This window comes from Eriocheir sinensis, chromosome 28 (genome assembly GCF_024679095.1).
Source record: "Eriocheir sinensis breed Jianghai 21 chromosome 28, ASM2467909v1, whole genome shotgun sequence".
Lineage (NCBI taxonomy): Eukaryota > Metazoa > Arthropoda > Malacostraca > Decapoda > Varunidae > Eriocheir > Eriocheir sinensis.
Genome location: NC_066536.1, coordinates 10,652,490 through 10,666,605, shown reverse-complemented (window position 1 = coordinate 10,666,605; position 14,116 = coordinate 10,652,490).

Sequence of the window (14,116 nt, the reverse complement as noted above, 5' to 3'; positions counted from 1 at the left end):
ATGGACCCGGCCTATGATGGATGGATGGAACGATAGGGAGGAAGATACAGAAGAACAGTTATAGATAAAGAAGGATAGGTAGATAGATAGACGGGTGGATAAATGGGTAGATGAGTAGACTGATTGACAAATATACTAATATAAAAATAAATAGATTGATAAACTGATGAACAAATGAAAATATGATATGCTGAAAACAGATAAACAATAATAAATAGATAAAAATAAATAAGTGTATACATAGATTGGTGGGTTGGTGGAATCTGTTACCCTTGAATTAGTTTTTTTTATAATTATAATGTTGTATGGCGGATTTTTATTATTGAGAGAGAGAGAGAGAGAGAGAGAGAGAGAGAGAGAGAGAGAGAGAGAGAGAGAGAGAGAGAGAGAGAGAGAGAGAGAGAGAGAGAGAGAGAGAGAGAGAGAGAGAGAGAGAGAGAGAGAGAGAGAGAGAGAGAGAGAGAGAGAGAGAGAGAGAGAGAGAGAGACAGACAGACAGACAGACAGACAGACACTCATCAAGCAATCGAGAGCTAAGAATGCACGTTTATTCTCCGTACAAAAGGGAAAAACAACTGAACGACAAAGGAATAAAAGATATGAAAAGAAAAAAATCATCAAAAGGCCGATCATGACAATAGAACGAAAAGAATACGACATTGAGATTCACAAACGGATAAGGAAAGATAAAAGACGACAATTGAAAAAGAAAGAAAAAATAAATCAAAAGGCCGAAAAGGTATGAAAAGCTATACATTATTTTTATTTCATATTTTCTATCGGGGCTGAATGCTGTCCGGTGGCTGGTGAAATAAGGGGAACCCAAAGACACATTTAATTTTATTCTTTACATAATTCATTTAACGTAGTCTAGAACACGAAAAAAAACAGTAGTCCTTTTTTCTCTTACACATTCGTCTATATCTTTAAAACTAATTGGATAGGGGAGGAAGAGGAGTTGGATGGTGATGAGGATGATAATGAAGATGAGAAATAGGAGGGGGAGGAGGATCAGAGAGAGAAGGAAGAATAAAGGGGATGGAAAAGAGAAAACCAGGAAGCAAGAAAGAGCAAGCACTAGAAAGCCTACTGAATTATAACGAGGTTTCTTGCTTCCGTGTTTAGATAATTTCGCCAATAACTTCAGTGCCCAGCAGATACGATTACAAAAAAGCAGGTGGTGTGTATGGCAACATTTACTTCACGACTCTATCAAAACAACAAACAACTGATGCGATTTTTGAATTAGTTGATTTGCACTGCACTAGCGAATTCTGCAGGAAGATTGTTTCAATGGCGAATGACTTGTTACAAATTAGAAACTTTTGGTAAAGTCTATACTACATCGCTTAGCTTGAGTCGATAGAACGTTATCCATAATGACCTGTTTAGTTAGGAGCTCAATTTGAGATGATATGAAACTTATTGAGATAATTAACGACCCGTACAAAATCCCCAGAAGTCGTCTATTTTCCAGCGTAAAGAGTCGTTTGTCTCTTTTCATTCAGGGGGAAGAGGAGGAGCTGGGGAATAAAAAAATTAAGATGAAAAAAAGTGACAAAAAAGCACTACCAGTAAACTTGAAAAGAAAAAGGACAATACACACATACGAACACACACACACAAAAAAAAACATCTCTCTCTCTCTCTGACAAGGAATTTATGCTGCAATCAGCGGAAGCCGCACCTTTACCTTTTTTTTCTGGCATGGTTAATTATTTTGTCTCCTCGAGCAGGAAGATGACCAGGAAAAGGAAGAGTGGTAATGAGAGAGACTGAGATTATTATTAATAGCTGCAACAATTGTAGAAGGAGGAGGAGTAGCAACATGAACCTTATTATTATTATTATTATTATTATTATTATTATTATTATTATTTACATTATTATCATTATTATAGAAGTAGTATCGGTGGTAGTAAAAGTAGTTGTAGTAGTAGCAGCAGCAGCAGTAGAAGCAGGCAGCAGGAAAGAGAGGAGTAGAACAAAAGGTATTTCAGAGAGGGAATGGGCCGAGCTCTTACTCCCGGCAGACCAAGGTGTGCAGCTGGCCCGTAAAAGCCACGCTCAGTAAAAGCGGCGTGACATCAAGGCAGATCAGCGACTCTTGCCTAGCGACACGTCTCTCTCTCTCTCTCTCTCTCTCTCTCCCCCCCCCCCCCTCCCCCCCCGACGAAGTTGTAATTTTTCTGTATAAGCCTAGTTCTGCAAATACCTAGCAATTATGATGATTAAGATAATTTCGGTGATGATGATGGCGATGACTTACCTAACAAACCTGTATTATAGATTCTGAGACTAACACGACTCAACGCCACAACGACGACCCTTCTTTAGTGACCGCGGGGTAGATGTGGAGGAAGGAGACAAGGGAGAGTGATAAGACAAGAGAGAGTGACAGAGGGAGGGAGTAAGCAAGGGTTCCGAGCAGGCCTAACGCCGTCGACCCTCCGAACGACTAGCAGGGAGGGAGAAAAAGAAAGATTAAGAGAGGAAGACGGAAATAGCTACAAGAAATGGAAGACACGAAACCTTAATCTAAAACGGACCAGTGCACAAATTACAGGTAGAAGTGGAGGCGAGGGGACACACACGACACAGGAGGCCTCGCAGCGCCGCCCGTTTCCGTTCTGTTAACACACCAGCCTCTTCTTTCTTTAGGACAAGGGGCGAAAAAGGTTTGGAGAGGAGTTAGACGAGTATGTTCTGTTCTACTGACACGAAAAAAGAATATGACTTGAACAAGGGAATAACAATAACAAGTGATATATCCACAGCAATAAAAGTGTTAGACGAACCACAGGGAGCGGTTTGGCAGTTTATTAAAGTAGATATGATCATTTTCTCTTTTAGCGAAGTAGTCCTGACCATCTGCGGCTCCTTTACATTAGAGAGCTACTGCACCTTTATTAGATAATCCTACGGGGGTTCTGCAGGAGAGGAGCTACTTCTCTTGGGTAATCCGAGTCCTCATCTGTTCATCATCTGTCAAGGAGGGTGAGGAGGAAAATAGCGAGGAGGACGGGGAGGAAGATGAAACCAAATGTGAATGGAAAGGTATTAAATAAAAAGAGGCAATGGTAGGAATAGGTGCAAATGAAAGAAGAGCAGGAAACGATGGGGAGGAAAAGAAAACAAGGAAAAGTAAGGATGAAGACAAAGGGAGGAAGGTTGTGGAGGAATGAAGAATATAAATGGAAAGCAAGAAGTGTATGAAGAGAATCAGGAATGATGAGAAGAAATCGCAGGAAGGAAAAAAGAGCAAGGAGGAAAAGGCAAGAAATGAAAGGTAGAAAGATGCAATGAAAATAAATAATGGGAAAAAGAGGAGCAGACTGGAAGAAGAAAAGGAAAAAAAAAAGTAAATAACAAAATACATATAAAACTACACAAAAAATAAGGAAATTGATGTTTAACGATGGAAGTGGAATGACGGAGGAAAAAAAGTGAGGAGGAAAAGGGTCGAGGAAAAAAATAATAAAAAAACGAAGAGGATGGAGAGGAGGAAACAACAAAAGGGGATTAAAGAAGAAACAAAGCGAGAAAGAAGGATGAAGAATAAGAGGAAGAGAGCACAAAGACAGACGTGCCATAAAAACGGGAAGAGAGGAAACAAAATAGAAATAGAAAACAAAATATGAAAAAGCAGGGTTCGAAGGAAGACAAGGAAGAGGAAACAGAAAGGTGAAAAAACGGATATGCAGGTGAGGAAATCTAGTGAACAAGCGAAGAAGACAAAAAAGAAAGGGAGGTAAAACAGAGTAAATAAAAACGGGGGAACAAAACTAGAAAAATATAAAATGAAATAAAAAAAAAGAACAGTAAAGGGAACAATAGTAAAAATGACGAAAATAAAGAAAAACAAAAAAATAAAAGGCAGCGGGCCAAAAACGCGAGTGGGAGGGAGAAGTGATAGTTAAAAAAAAGTATTATACTGGGAATGGAATATCATCTCGCAAAATCCAATAATGAACAAGAAAATATTGAAGAAGGTACACACAATATTCTCAGGCCAGTGGTTTACACACGCACACACACACACGCACACACACACATACACACACACGAGACCGCACAAACACAACCACACACAAAGTTTTCAGGATAGTGGTAAAAGCAAGAATGTCCTCCTTCCTTCCCTCTTCCATCCTTTCCTCCTCTATAACAACACAGGCTCCCCGCACGAGAGACGCGGTCCACTTACATCAATGGAGTCACACTTACACAGGATGATTTAAGATGAAATAACAATGATGGTCTGCTTTCTCTCACCACAAAACTAAAGAAAAACAAACAAACTGGTACCAACGACCTACAAAGTCATGCACCCATGCGCTTGACGGGTGGTGATCAGACACTTAATCACCTACTGATGGGCCAGGAGTCGCCAACGCAGCCCTTCCACCATCACGATGCTAAATGTCCTTAATGGACGCCATTAGGGCGGCCGAAAGACCAGTGTGAAATCTGACGTTTGTATATTAACCTTGTACCTTTCATTTTGGAGTCATACTCAGGCGGGGCCAGAACTGCCACGGTCACTCCGTCACGGCCGGCACGTGAGCGGCAATATGCAGTGTTAAATGGCACGGGCTCAGCCTCATTGCGATGCCCGCCACCTGCCGCCGCTGTGCCGCCGTGTGTGCCGCTGCCGCGCGTCGTTTACATGCAGATTACTGACGAAACATGCGAGTATTTCCATAATCACAAAACTGTGCGAATTAAAACACTGAACACTAAGGTAATGTGACACGCCTACATGAAGCGGCAGCTACGCTCCCGAAGCGGCCACCTGAAATATATATATATATATATATATATATATATATATATATATATATATATATATATATATATATATATATATATATATATATATATATATATATATATATATATATATATATATATATATATACACACACACACACACACACACACACACACACACACACACACACACACACACACACACCTGTACAAAACGCTTCACTCACATTTCAAGGAAATACTTGAGATATCATCCCGTTTTCTAACCAAAATTTGACGACTCATTTATGATTGGCTGATAGCTCGTGTCAGTTGAGAGTACTGCACTGTGTTTAGTGTCTAAACAAAAACGGAAGAGAGGCAACGTTCACTCGTAACAAACTACGGACCTCTGAGATACAGATGCAATAGGAAAGCCAGAGTAACACAAATATGATAAGATTGTTTAACATATACGTACACAGGCTCCAATCTGAGGGAACGGAGCATTATGGTGACAAAAATTGGCAATACTAATTTTCCGAAAAGAAGCTATATGAAATTTAACACCATCCTGCAGCTGGAATCTTGCCTTTTAACAGGAACACCACCAGACGTTGCCCACACCCTTGACCGTTAGTCAACCAGAAATGACGATGATAGACAAAAGTTACTCATCTCAATATGATATATATTTAATTTTGATAGTAAATAATAAAAAAAGACAAAACTACATACCACTACATATTCCTCACAGTCGCTCTCTCTACCTCTTAAGGAATATAAATATTCCAATATATATGACAATGCTAACTGTCGGGTACGCTCTCTCTATGCTCCGGTAAAGGTAACTCATACACAGACGAGAAGAATAGCTTACACACACACACAAAAAAAAAAAAAAACCACACACACACACCTTATCTTTCCTTGTGTAATGGCTCTTGATAACTTTGTCCCCGCTAACAGGACGCCGCACTGACACAATAACAATGCAACACAAATGCTGCGGCGATAAAACACGTTGACATAAATATTTTTGCGGCACCAACGAGCCAGGCAAACGAGCGTGATCTACGGCCATGAACACCACGCCACGAGCAGCCCCGGGCGAGGAGTGACCCTACTAACGAAGAGAGAGAGAGAGAGAGAGAGAGAGAGAGAGAGAGAGAGAGAGAGAGAGAGAGAGAGAGAGAGAGAGAGAGAGAGAGAGAGAGACAGAGAGAGAGAGAGATAGAGAGAGAGAGAGAGAGAGAGAGAGAGAGAGAGAGAGAGAGAGAGAGAGAGAGAGAGAGAGAGAGAGAGAGAGAGAGAGAGAGAGAGAGAGAGAGAGAGAGAGAGAGAGAGAGAGAGAGAGAGAGAGAGAGAGAGAGAGAGAGAGAGAGAGAGAGAGAGAGAGAGAGAGAGAGAGAGAGAGAGAGAGAGAGAGAGAGAGAGAGAGAGAGAGAGAGAGAGAGAGAGAGAGAGAGAGAGAGAGAGAGAGAGAGAGAGAGAGAGAGAGAGAGAGAGAGAGAGAGAGAGAGAGAGAGAGAGAGAGAGAGAGAGACATACCTCTAAGACAATGTAAAAATGGACCCCAAAAGTTTAACAGAATATAATAACAACGAAACTTGAAATTTATGGGACATGTCATTAATTTCAGCGTCAGTCTTGTTACTGTTGTTTTTATGGCTGTTCGTTATTGCTGTTGTTTTAATATAAACACCATTACGTGGCCTGGAAACGTTTACCCATGTGTGTTTTTCACGTGGGTCCTTTTCAAAACATGTTTTTCAAAATATTACGTTATGAAAACATATTCCGGAAACGTAATTTGTTCTCTTCATAACATACACACACAAAAAGTTCCGTGGTGTAGTGAATAGATGACCTGAAGCGTCACCTGGCAGGTTGCGGGTCGCGCTCTGGTCCGGGCGTTATTTTTTTTGGCTGTCAGAAACACTTTCCGTCCACCCTTGAGCAAGAGGAATGTGGTGCATGTGGCATGTGAGGTCCCTGTCGTATCCATACATAGGTCACTAGGAAGCTCCAGGGCTCTCTACGAGAGGGTACCGGCCGACGATCACGGGTCCAGCACGTGATCAGATCGTGGGTGAATCACATAAACACACACACACACACACACACACACACACACACACACACACACACACACACACACACACACACACACACACGCAAACACACACACGCAAACACACACACACACACACACACACACACACACACACACACACAGACTGACAGACCGAATGATAAATTGTCACAGACAAGCAAACATGCAAAAAGATACACACTCATGACAAAAATGTGTAATACAAGAAAACAACAAAAAAAAAACATAAATAAGCAAAACAAAAACTCGCCAAAAAAATTACCACATAACAACCAAACAAGTCCAGAGTGTCACCAGGTGGGCCATAAGTGTGTCAGGGAGGCCAGGTGTTACGCTCAGGTGGAAGGGGGTCATTAAAAGTCAACCGAGGGACAGCCAGCCTCAGACGGGAGGACCTGTAGCAGAGAAATATGGCGACACTGTAAGCTTCGTGCCCGTCGCTGGAGGAATATCAAAGAGGTGAAGTGGAAGGCTCGGGCTGACGTGAAAAATATGAGCGTCTCAATATTCTGGTCCTCAAATACCCCGAATGACAGATTTCTGGAGAGTCTAGAAGATGATGTGTAGGAAGAGTAGGAGGAGAAGTAGGAGGCAGAGGTGGAGAAGGACCAGAAGGAGGAGGAGGAGAAGAAGCAGGAGGAGGAGCAAGAGTAAGGAGTAGGAGTAGGAGTAGGAGGAGAAGAAAAAGCAGAAGGAGGAGGAGAAGGAGGAAGGGAAAATAATATAAACTGACGCCCTAAAAACAAGTATAATTCTTTGTCTTTTTTTTAATGGTCGAATCAAAACCTTATCATCGGTCTCTAGCCTGGTCCTATTCTGCAGCGACTCCAAAATACGACTCGATGATTATAATACTCTCCTCAGAATTTACAATATTTAACTCATCTCTCTACAGGTTGTTGATAAATAATGACTAAATTGCGTTAAGACTGCGAACGTTCATCCCTTTTGTTCACTGTCTTATGTACGTTCAGAGGTGCGATGCTGCCCGGACGGAGAAAGAAAGCAACTAGAATATGGAACGACTAAAGAAGAAGGAAAGCGAAGTATTCAAAGTCAGCAAAGAGACAAGAAGAGGAGGAGAAGGAGAGGAGGGGGTGTAAGAAGAGGAGGGGGAGGAAGACGGAAGTGAAGGAAGAGGAGGAAAAGAGGAGCAGATGGTGGGCCAAGTTAAGACGAAGAAAATGAAGGAAAAAGTGTTACGAGGAGCGACGAGGAGACAGAGAGGAGGAAAAATGACAAGGAGGAGGAGGAGGAGGATGGAAAGTAAAGAGAAGATGGCGAGGGGAAGAAAGAAAAAAAGGCCGAAAAGAAAATGAAAACGTCGAGGAAGAAGAAGAAAAAGAAGAAGGAAGAAGAGGGCGAGCTAAAAGGAAGACACAGGGAGAAGGAGGAAGTGGATTTGGTCTTACAAGGCGAATGCTGATGTCCTGAACGCACTTTTATCTTTTCCTCCTGCTTCTATTCTTCTTGTTCTCCTCTTCCTCCTCTTTCTTCTCATCTTTTCTCTGCCCTCGCTTCCCCGCTTTCCTTTTTAATGCACACAAAGCTAGACCCACAACAGCCTATGCACAAGCCACACAAGCCTCCTCGTCTTTCTTCCTCCTCCAACTCTTGCTGCTCCTGTTCTACATCTACCTCCTCCTCCTCCTCCTCCTCCTCCTCCTCCTCCTCCTCCTCCTCCTCTCTTCGGGCAACAATACACACGAAAAAGAAGTTCTGCACCACAACAATAAACTTTCGCGACAAGACCAATGCCTCTCTCTCTCACTCGCTCTCGATTCTAGTTTCCATTGCCGATAAGGAAAAAAGAGGGCAAGGAGAGAGGTTACTTTATGTTCCTCGTATCTATTCAGTTATGTGTGAGAGAGAGAGAGAGAGAGAGAGAGAGAGAGAGAGAGAGAGAGAGAGAGAGAGAGAGAGAGAGAGAGAGAGAGAGAGAGAGAGAGAGAGTGAGAGAGAGAGAGAGAGAGAGAGAGAGAGAGAGAGAGAGAGAGAGAGAGAGAGAGAGAGAGAGAGAGAGAGAGAGAGAGAGAGAGAGAGAGAGAGAGAGAGAGAGAGAGAGAGAGAGAGAGAGAGAGAGAGAGAGAGAGAGAGAGAGAGAGAGAGAGAGAGAGAATTGTAAGAAGACTGCCGGTATTGCAAACTGTGGTACCTTTTATATCTTTTATGGTCCACTCATTTTTTTTTACACATTTTTTTGTCTCTTTCTTCCTTCCCTTGCGTTTTAATTTTCATTCTTTAATCTTTTTTTCATTCTTACTTTTTTATCTTTCCTTTATCTTTCCTTTTATCTTCCATTCAATTTAGTTTCCTCTTTGTTTGGTGTTTTAATTTTGGCCCTGTTGTCATTTTTCATCTTTTTGTCTGTCTCTATATTTGCCTGCATCTCTGTCTGTCTGTCTGTCTGCCTGTCTATTCATCTGGAAGTACCATTAATAGTCATAACCGTTGCATTTTAATTCCGAAACAACAACTACTACTACTACTACTACTACTACTACTACTACTTCCATGACTACTACTAAAACTATCGCTACTACTACTATATTGTGCTTAAGATGAAGTGAGATAATACAAAGCTAAAAAACTGCATATAAACTCTCTCTCTCTCTCTCTCTCTCTCGTCCTCAAGGAGCCATAAGAAAATTCCGGATCTTTGGTTAAGTCCCTCTTCAACTACTTCCCTTTTTCTTCCTTCTTCCTGTCTCGCCTTTCCCCACGCCCTCCCGCTCCCCGCTTCCCTCCTCCAGATTATCCCTCAAGATGAAGAAGTCAAGGGAAGACGTACTAAACCTTGTCACTTCGATGTAAAACTCATGATTTTTATAATGAGAGAGACAGAGAAGGGGAAGGGCGTAGGAGGGAGAGTGAGCACGAGAGAGAAAGAGAGAGAGGAATTGAATTAAAAGGAAAATAAAAATAACGAGATGGGAAAGATGGAGGAGGGGGGGAGAGGTAAAAATCAGAATGTGAAGCCAAAAATGGAAGGAAGTCTGAAGCTCTATATGTCGAGAGAACAAAAGAGAAGCGAAATAGAACAAAAGAAAGAAAAGAGTGTAAGAGAGGCGTGCAAAAATGTAAGAGAGAGAGAGAGAGAGAGAGAGAGAGAGAGAGAGAGAGAGAGAGAGAGAGAGAGAGAGAGAGAGAGAGAGAGAGAGAGAGAGAGAGAGAGAGAGAGAGAGAGAGAGAGAGAGAGAGAGAGAGAGAGAGAGAGAGAGAGAGAGAGAGAACGAAAGAAAGAAGAAAAAATAAGGGAATGTAGCAGAGGGGGGAGAAAGATAAAGAAGAGACGAGGGAATATGATAAACGATGACAAAATAAAAAATAGCAGTCCAGGTACTCCTCCTCCTCCCCCCCCTTTAAAAATGTCGAGATGGAATGGAATTTTGAGAAAGGAGGACAGAAAAGTGAAGCGAGTGAGTGACAAAAGAAGAAGAAAAAAAAGAGAGAGAGAGAGAGAGAGAGAGAGAGAGAGAGAGAGAGAGAGAGAGAGAGAGAGAGAGAGAGAGAGAGAGAGAGAGAGAGAGAGAGAGAGAGAGAGAGAGAGAGAGAGAGAGAGAGAGAGAGAGAGAGAGAGAGAGAGAGAGAGAGAGAGAGAGAGAGAGAGAGAGAGAGAGAGAGAGAGAGAGAGAGAGAGAGAGAGAGAGAGAGAGAGAGAGAGAGAGAGAGAGAGAGAGAGAGAGAGAGAGAGGATTATGAAGAAGGATTTTGAAGAAGGATTTTGAAGAAGGATTTTGAAGAAGGATTTTGATGAAGGATTTTGAAGAAGAAATTTGAAGAAGAAATTTGAAGAAGAATTTTGAAGAAGAATTTTGAAGAAGGATTTTGAAGAAGGATTTTGAAGAAGAAGAAGAAGAAAAAGAAGAGAAAGAAAGGGAGAAATGATTTTGAGAAAGGAGGACAGAGAAGTGGAGGAAGTGAGTGACACAAGAAGAAGAAAAAGAAGAGAGAAAGAGAAAAAAAGAACTGAAGTGCAAACTATATATAAAATGAAAGAGAAATCAAGCAGAAATGCATAAAAAGAACGGGTGTAAAAATAGAGGATAATAGAGATAGGACTTGTTTTTGTTTAATGTTTTTGATTCGTTTTACATACATTTTTTTCAAGACTTCTGACGGGAGAGAGCACGTGAGCGAGAGCGAGAACGAGAGCGAGAGAGAGAGAGAGAGAGAGAGAGAGAGAGAGAGAGAGAGAGAGAGAGAGAGAGAGAGAGAGAGAGAGAGAGAGAGAGAGAGAGAGAGAGAGAGAGAGAGAGAGAGAGAGAGAGAGAGAGAGAGAGAGAGAGAGAGAGAGAGAGAGAGAGCGGAAAGGAACTGAAGTGAAGGAGTGGAGGGAGAGAGGGTAGGGAGGTAAGAGGAGACGGGGAGAGACAGGGAGATGAATGAGGCACTTTTCTCCACAATAAGGTAGATCCACAGTCCCTCCACGCTCCTCCGTGACGTCACCAAAGGGAGAGAGGCGAGAAAAAATGGGAGAGAGGGAGTGAGGAAAGGGAAAGACAGATGAGTCCTTCCCTTTGCTGATAACTGCTCCGTCCTTTTTTTTTTTTTGCAGTGTGTGTGTGTGTGTGTGTGTGTGTGTAATTCGCTTCCTTGTATCTTTCTTGATTCAGCTAGAGGCTCCTGTGTCTCGGGTCTTAAGGTCTTTGGTTTCCACCCTTAAGTTACTGTCCTTGGGCGGTGGCAGATCACAACAGAGGAAGGGATGGGACGCAACCTCAACTGATATCCGGTACCCAATAACTGCTGGCTGGACGAGTGTAAGGAGACTGCCCATCCTTCTCCACTCCGCCCAGTCATTTAACCTGGGATTTCGTTGTGCACCGAGAATACAAACCATTGCACTGCGGAACACTAACGCACACACATTCTCACGCATACTGGACACTAGAGTCGGCCCTCGACTGACACCCAGTACCTATTCACTGCGGGTTGAACAGCGGCATGAATGAATGGAAACGGCCAATTCGTCTTGACTAAACAGGAAAATTGAACGTAAAAGGTATAACTGAAGAGCAGAGGCAGTGGCAGATCTGTAGGCAGACTGGTTTTGAAGCAACTTCCGAAACTACTAGCGTCGTTCCGTCCGATTTTCTCTCTCTCTCTCTCCGTTGACTTAAATAACGATTTTTCATCACGATAACTTTGCTTCCGCTTCTTCGTGCGTCGTTTTTACCGTCAAATTAGATTGTCATTTGCTTCACTTTTTTTTATAATTTCCTATTAAGTTAGATCGTCTCCTTCACTCTACCCCAGGAAGGGTTTCAGAAGCTAATTAATTACCCTTGTAATTATTTTTCCCTTCACCCTTTTTATTCCTTCTCTCTCTCTCTGTTTTACCTCATGCTTTTGAAACAACTACCGTAAAACACATTTCTTTTTATAAATTTTGACTTTTCCTTTTATACGTTTCCTTACTTAATATATTCCTACAAAAAAATAAAATCCTGTCTTTTTTTTTACTCTTTTCTCTATTCCCTTCTTCCCATCCTTTTATACACGTGGGGTCTAAAATCTACTTCCTATCCTATATTTCTGGTGAGTTTGTTAGTTCGTTTGTTTGAATGTTTGTGAGTGTAAGTCGTCACGGTCTGATCACGCGCTGAACTTGCAATCCCCAGCCTGAATGAGGTTTTTGAAGCTCAGGTGACGAGTCTTTGGGAACGACTTGAGCCTCACACCCACCCACACACACACACACACACACACACCCTGGAGGCGCGACACAACTCCCGACTGACACCCGGAACCCATTCACTGGTGGGTGGACGGGGGCATGAATTAAAGGAGATTGTACACGAGTCTCCACTCTGTGTGTGTGTGTGTGTGTGTGTGTGTGTGTGTGTGTGTGTGAGAGTGGGTGGGTGGGTGTATTGTATTTTTTGGTAATGATAAATGTGTTTTCATCAAATAATTATGATTAAAATTGACAGAAAAAAAACATATGGTTAAAAATATATATATTGCGTGTGTGTGTGTGTTTGTGTGTGTGTGTGTGTGTGTGTGTGTGTGTGTGTGTGTGTGTGTGTGTGTGTGTGTGTGCATCCAGATATTAACAGGAAGTTATCAGATAGGAAAACCTGATTCTACAACCCAACACTCTATCCTCCTCCTCCTCCTCCTCCTCCTCCCCTCTTCCTCCTCCTCCTCCTCCTCCTCCCCTCTTCCTCCTCCTCCTCCTCCTCCTCCTCCTCCTCCTCCTCCCACAAGTAGAAATGCGCCGGAAGGACCTTTCATCTCCATTCCCATCTGGAGGAACACCACGCCTCAGTGCTCTCTCCTTATCCCTCATCTTCCTCTCAACTATGCCCTCCTCCTCCTCCTCCTCCTCCTCCTCCTCCTCCTCCACACATACTACATACTACATACTCCTGCAGTGCAGGGGGAAAGAGACCTCGGGGTCACTATCAGCAGTGACCTGAAATATGCAAAACACGGCAAGTCCGCCTGCAAGAAAGCCAATACTATGCTCGGGTTCATAGCGAGGAACTTCGAATACAAGACGCCGGGGGTTGTGTTATCCTTGTATAATTCGCTGGAAAGACCCTACCTAGAAAACGCCGTGCAATGTTTGTCTCCTAACTACAAAAAAATACATTGAATTACTCGAGAGAGTACAGCGACGCGGTACGAAAATGATACCATCACTGAGAACGCAACCTTACGAGGAACGACTCAAGCGACTAAACCTCTTCACGTTGGAAAAGAGACGACTGCGGGGAGACATGATACAAGTCTTCAAGTACCGGAACAAGTTCAGCAATGTTGATCACTCAGCAGGAGTTATTTTTCGAACAGAGTCGTCCGTCCATGGAATAGCCTTCCTGCAGGAGTGGTTAGTGCAGAAACAATCAACTCCTTTCAAAATCGCATTCACCGACACTTTGCTGCGTCGGGAGTGAGCTAAACGTACCCACGAGTACGTGAAGGCAGCCTCGCAATGAGCCAATAGTCTTTCTGCTGCCTGCTCGTCCATGTTTCCATGTTTTCTCCTATTCCTTTTCTTCCTCCTCCTTCTCTTCCTCTTTCACCTTCCTTCTTCTCTTCCTCCTCCTCCTCCTCCTCCACCTCTTAATCGTTCTAATCCCTCTTATCTCACTTTTCCTTCGTCCGGTTTCAGCGTTGTTGTTACTGCTGTTGTTTACTTTTCTTCACCACAACACATAAGCTGCCGCCTTGCCAAATTATCCTGTCTTATCTTCCTGTTCCAAGCGTAACTTCACTCCATTCCTCTTCCTCATTCTCTTA